Genomic DNA, 6,000 nt, shown 5'->3' with positions numbered 1-6,000 from the left:
CAGGTGACAACAAATGTTTAAGTGAGAAAAAGACTACAGAAGTAATTTCACAGAAAAAGGACACCAAAATGGCAAAAAAAAAAAAAGCCTTATCAAAACACTCAAATTCGTCATCAGAGAAATGAGTAAACTTAAAGGAGTCAGTACACACCAACTAGAATATCTAAAATTTTTAAAGAAATTAAAAAAGTAAAATCTGACAATACCAGAGGTTGGTGAGAATTTAGATCAACTGACATGCTCATAAACTTCTGGCGGAAGTTCAAATTGATAACCATCTTTATTTGGTAGTCTCTACTAAAGCTGTGCATCAGCATACTCTGTGAACCAGGAATTCCGCTCACTCGTTAAGAGAAACAAACATGTATGGGCACCCAAAGAAAGGAATAAATATTCGTAGCAGTTTTATTCATAATAGCCCTGAATTGGAATCAGATATCCATCAACTATAAAATAGATAAATGTTGCAGCATCCATACAAGAAGCACTACACTCGTTATATATGCAAAAACACAAATATCAGAAACCTACTGTTAAGCAAAGAAGCCAAACATAAATGATCACAAGATTGTGTGATTCCATTTGTATGAAGTTTTTTTAAACCCTGGAATGACAAAGAGAAAACAGCCTAACACAAATTGCTGCAAAACCTGAAAATGCTTCTTCACCGCCCATTTCAGTGTGGTTAGACCACTGATTCATCATCTCTGTTTCTTAGTAAAACTAAATGTTTATTTATTTCAATGTAACATCTTATTTCAAGTGGCACTTCCTCTCTGATGCGCCTGTGGGCTGCAGTAAAACCTCTTGCGTGCTCTGTTGGGGCATTTTTGTTTTGTATATAAATTGACAGTAAATTACTTACTTATTGACATACTAGAAAATCAGCTCCCTGAAGGGAGGACACCATTTTTAATCTCGACTTCCAGTTCCAGGGAAAGCAATATAGTTTAACTATTGAGTTGATAGGCTTTGGTGTCAAGTAATCTGGTTTCAAATTTCTGCTCAACTCCTATCCTTCTGTGTGACTTTGAGTGAATTACCTTGTTTTCCTCATCAGCGATTAGGGATAATAAAGGTACCTAGCTCCTATGGTTGTGATACCAGAAGACTTAAATGAACTAATACCTGAAACACACAATGTTCTTAGTCAATGTTAACTTTTAGCTAATCAAATCATCAAACTATATTTATTAGTATGAATTACTTTCATATGAATATTTTCACATAAATTAATACAAATTCAATATAAATCTTATAAATTTTGTATGAAATTTCATAAAAATTAATCTATGAATACAAATCCAACCCAATGTTTCTCTGAGATGGAAACTTTTTGGCATATATATATATATATATGAAGTGGGCTTGAAAACTAATTGATTGGCTAGGAGCGGTGGCTCAAGCCTGTAATCCCAGCACTTTGGGAGGCCGAGACGGGTGGATCACGAGGTCAGGAGATCGAGACTATCCTGGCTAACGAGGTGAAACCCCGTCTCTACTAAAAAAATACAAAAAACTAGCCGGGCGTGGTGGCGGGTGCCCGTAGTCCCAGCTACTCCGGAGGCTGAGGCAGGAGAATGGCGTAAATCCGGGAGGCGGAGCTTGCAGTGAGCTGAGATCCGGCCACTGCACTCCAGCCTGGGCGACAGAGCGAGACTCCGTCTCAAAAAAAAAAGAAAAGAAAAGAAAACTAATTGATTAATATTCTAAATTAGGTTGCTCATTAAGAAAATTAAATAAAGTGTTGAAAGTAATATATCTGATTTTTTTTCTCATAGATGTGAAGTTTTTTGTTTTAATTTTCAAACTTACAAAGTCTACCTAAAAATTCAATAGGGTACTTTCAGGTAACATTCAACAGATGTATTTGTTTCTGCTTTCTCTCAAATCTCTGTAAAAACGATATTAATAAAAACATTCAATAGAATAAAAATGATTGGGAGCAACTAGGCATAGATGAGAAATGTCTACAAGGTTTGGAATATGTTGAGTAACTTAGGCATAGGTCCCTGGATGCTAAAGCATCAGAGACCCTGTGCACCACAGACTCTGTGGTGGCTCCCATCATCCCTGTGTTCTGGTCTTCAAGCCCTGGTGTGATCTCTTCTCCTTGAGTGTGGATAGCACTTGTAATTTGCCTCTAAGCAATAAAATACAGAAGGTAATGGTATATGCATGATTACATGAATGTAATGTTATGTACCTGAGATTATAATAACTGTCTGCCAGAGGGGACTCTCTCCATGGCTGGCTTTGAGAAAGCAAGGTGCCATGTTGGGAAAGTCCTTACAGCAAGAAACTGAGGGCTACCTCTGGCTGGCAGCCACCAAGAAACTCAGGCCCTCAGTTGATGGCCCACAAGGAAGGGAATGCTGCCAGCAACCATGTGAACCTAGAAGCAGATCCTTCCCCAGACGAGCCTCGGATGAGATGAGAGCCACAGCCAACACCTTCACTGCAGCCTTGTGAGTGTCGGAAGCACAGCACCTACCCAAGCCATGCCTAGACTCCTGGCATACAGAAATTATGAGATAACCAATGTGCATTGTTTTAAACCACAAAGCTTAAGGTAATTTGTTATTTAGCAATAGAAAACTAATATAGTATGGGCTCAATATGGGGAAAAACTGGAGAATTAGTAGAAAATATATACAAGGAACACCTTGAACAACCAAACTGCAACCCTGTATGTCTACTGAAGATTGGAAGTGTATTGCCTGTCATTACTGAACCAAAAGGAGGCTGAATTCAGGGTGGGAGTTTCTAGGCAAGGCTAAGAGAGGAAAGTGCTTTATTAAAGACAGAGGAATTAATTGAAATTCTGAATAGCAGAGAGATGCTTTGACCCATCTCCTAATTGACCTCAATATCCTTGACAATCAGACTTAAGGCACCCAAGAAGAAAATTGGAGAATTTTTCTTTGAAAAAACTGACCTGCTTAATAATAAAGACCTACAAACATTGAGATTAAGAAGAAATAAATAACTTCTGCCTGAACATCCAGTGATGTCCACTGATCCCAGACATAGAAATTCCCTTTGCTTATTTAATACCTCAGTCTTGCATACTGTTAGACACCTAAGGACTACTAGATATTTAGAAAAGTCTCCAATAAAAGTAGAGATCAGGCTGGGCCCGATGGCTCATGCCTGAATCCCAGCACTTTGGGAGGCTGAGGCAGGCAGATCACTTGAGGCCAGGAGTTCGAGACCAGTCTGGCCAACATGGTGAAACTCTGTCTCCACTAAACATATAAAGAAATTAGCTGGGTGTGGTGGCACATGCCTGTAATCCCAGCTACTTGGGAGACTGAGGCAGGAGAATCACTTGACTTGAACCTGGGAGGCGGAGGTTGCAGAGATCGTGCCACTGCACTCCAGCCTGGGCAACAGAGCAGGACTCCATCTAAAAAAAAAAAAAAAAAAAGTAGAGATCAAAACAAAAACAAGTACACATAAGATGAAGTTCAAATTAGAATTGATGGTAAATATAAAAGAAAGATTGAAAATATTCTTATAATTCATAATCTCAGGAGTGGGGAAAGAAAATACTATATCACTTAAACAAAAAGTAAACTATAAAAAAGATCATTTGACAACAAGAAATAATCCTTGAAAATCAAAATTATAAGAAAATAAATTAGAAAAACAAATTCTATAAAATGGGTGGAGGAAAAACTTGAGAAATTTCCTAGACGATAAACACTAAAAAGGAAGAGGTAAAAGAAAAAGTATAATGATAGTAGAATATCAGCCCAAGAGCACTAGGGTTTCACTAACAGGAATGCTAGAAAAAAGACATTAGAATAAAGATATGAGGAAAAATAGGAAATAAGTATAAAAAAGAAGTCTCAGAAGCTAAGGGTGTGAGTTTCCTGTTTAAAGCTTCACATTGAATGCCCAATGGAAAGAATAAAAACAGACTTAAAAGACACATCACTGCAGAATTTAAGAATTCTAGGAATAAATACAAGATCCTGAAAGTCTCCAGATAGAAAAATTGAGCCTCAGACACAGGATCAGAAATCAAAATTGTATTGTGTTTTTTAATAATTATGTCATCTGGCAGAAAGTGCAACTAAAATTCAGAGGAAATCTGATAACAGATCTCAACTTTTGTATTCAGTCCAACTATACTTCGGGTACATAAGAACAATACAACTCTTTCCAGCCAAATTACTGAAAACTATTCTCTCTCTTTTGCTCTCTCTCATGCATCTTGTCTTTGTTAACAAAACTCTCTTAAGCAAATTCGTGTGCTTACAACTAAATGACTCTGAGTTACCTTTGACATCATTTACTAGCTAGAGAATACTGGTACCTCCACTTTTGTGTAAACCTCAAATTTTTTAATCTGTATTTGAAGTTACTGATTTCTTTTAAGCTAATAGTTTGCTCTTTATTTTAGAACATATTTCCTCTTTTTGTAACTGCAAAAGTTCCTTTTTCTTAGCCTCCCCCAAAATGTCATTATTTAGTACACTGTACTGTCTGTTCTGCATCTTTGACATTTTAATGCTATTAACACTTAATCTCTTCTTGTGCTGTCATCAGTGATCACCAGGGTCTTTCAGAGAGATCAGACCTTGGTAGCAGAAATAAACTGTCCCTGAAGAGGAGGTAAGATTAGCTCATAACCTAGCAAAAATTAAAAACAGGTTTCGAAATTATGAAACGTATCTCCATGTAAGGTAAGTTAACTGCCTGATAGTCTTTACATGAAGACTACCAATATAACATGCTTTATACAAAAACCACAACGTCAAGGCATCTGTAAACATAAACCATAATATCCAGCATCTAATCAGGAATTATCCAACATGCCAAGAAGCAGAAAATATGAACTATAACAAGTAACTGTGGAAATTTTTTAAAAATACCATGAAGTGACACAAATGAAGAAACAAGCATGCAAAGATGTTAAAACACTTTTATAATTGCATTTAGGTATTGGCTATGTAAGCACATTCTTCTTTTCAAACTAAATATAAAAAAACCTTCCTTTCCAAAAATTTAACTACACAAACCACTACTGAAAACATACACATAAATAAACATGAAGCCTCTCCATTAAGAGAAATATACTTCTATGCACTTACTGTCTTTATTATTCACCTCCAGGATCTCTTATGTGTCTGTCTTGGATAAATTATTGTGTCAGACTTGGATATGACTTGTGGTCCATCAATATACATTTAAATTTTAATTTAAGCACTTCTAACACAGTGAGAAAATATAATAGGATAACCTTTGTTTAAAAGGTTATCCTATGTATAGGCCAGGCACGGTGGCTCACGCCTGTAATCCCAGCACTTTGGGAGGCCGAGGCAGGCGGATCACGAGGTCAGGAGATCGAAACCACCCTGGCTAACACGGTGAAACCCTGTCTCTACTAAAAATACAAAAAATTAGCCCGGCATGGTGGCGGACGCCTGTAGTCCCAGCTACTTGGGAGGCGGAGGCAGGAGAATGGCGTGAACCCGGGAGGCGGGGCTTGCAGTGAGCCAAGACCATGCCCCTGCACTCCAGCCTGGGCGACAGAGGGAGACTCCGTCTAAAATAAGAGAACTGTGTAAATATAAACTTTAGTGATTTTAAATTCATTGACTAAGTCTTCACACTGTACATAACAAGGACTCGTTGCCCTGATACTGAAAAGCCAGTCCTTGATAACCCAACCTGGGGATGATATTGGTGAAAATGATGGAGTGGATCTGCTTTCACCTCTTCTATTCAACATTATGCTGGAGTTTCTTACCAAGGCAATAAAACAAGAAAAAGAGAAAACAGACTCAAATAGGAAAGGAAGAAGTGAAACAGTCTTTATTTACAGATAACATGATCTTGCATATCATGTCATCCTAAAACATTCACAACAACAATAAAAATTAGAGGTAATAAATAAGTTCAGCAAGATTACAGGATACAGATCAATATAAAATATTAATAGTGCTTTTACAGACTAGCAATGAAAAATCCGAAAATGAAATTTAGAAA

Source organism: Macaca thibetana, chromosome 11 (assembly GCF_024542745.1).
Source record: "Macaca thibetana thibetana isolate TM-01 chromosome 11, ASM2454274v1, whole genome shotgun sequence".
In the NCBI taxonomy this organism is placed as follows: domain Eukaryota; kingdom Metazoa; phylum Chordata; class Mammalia; order Primates; family Cercopithecidae; genus Macaca; species Macaca thibetana.
Note: the sequence above shows the minus strand (reverse complement) of the source record.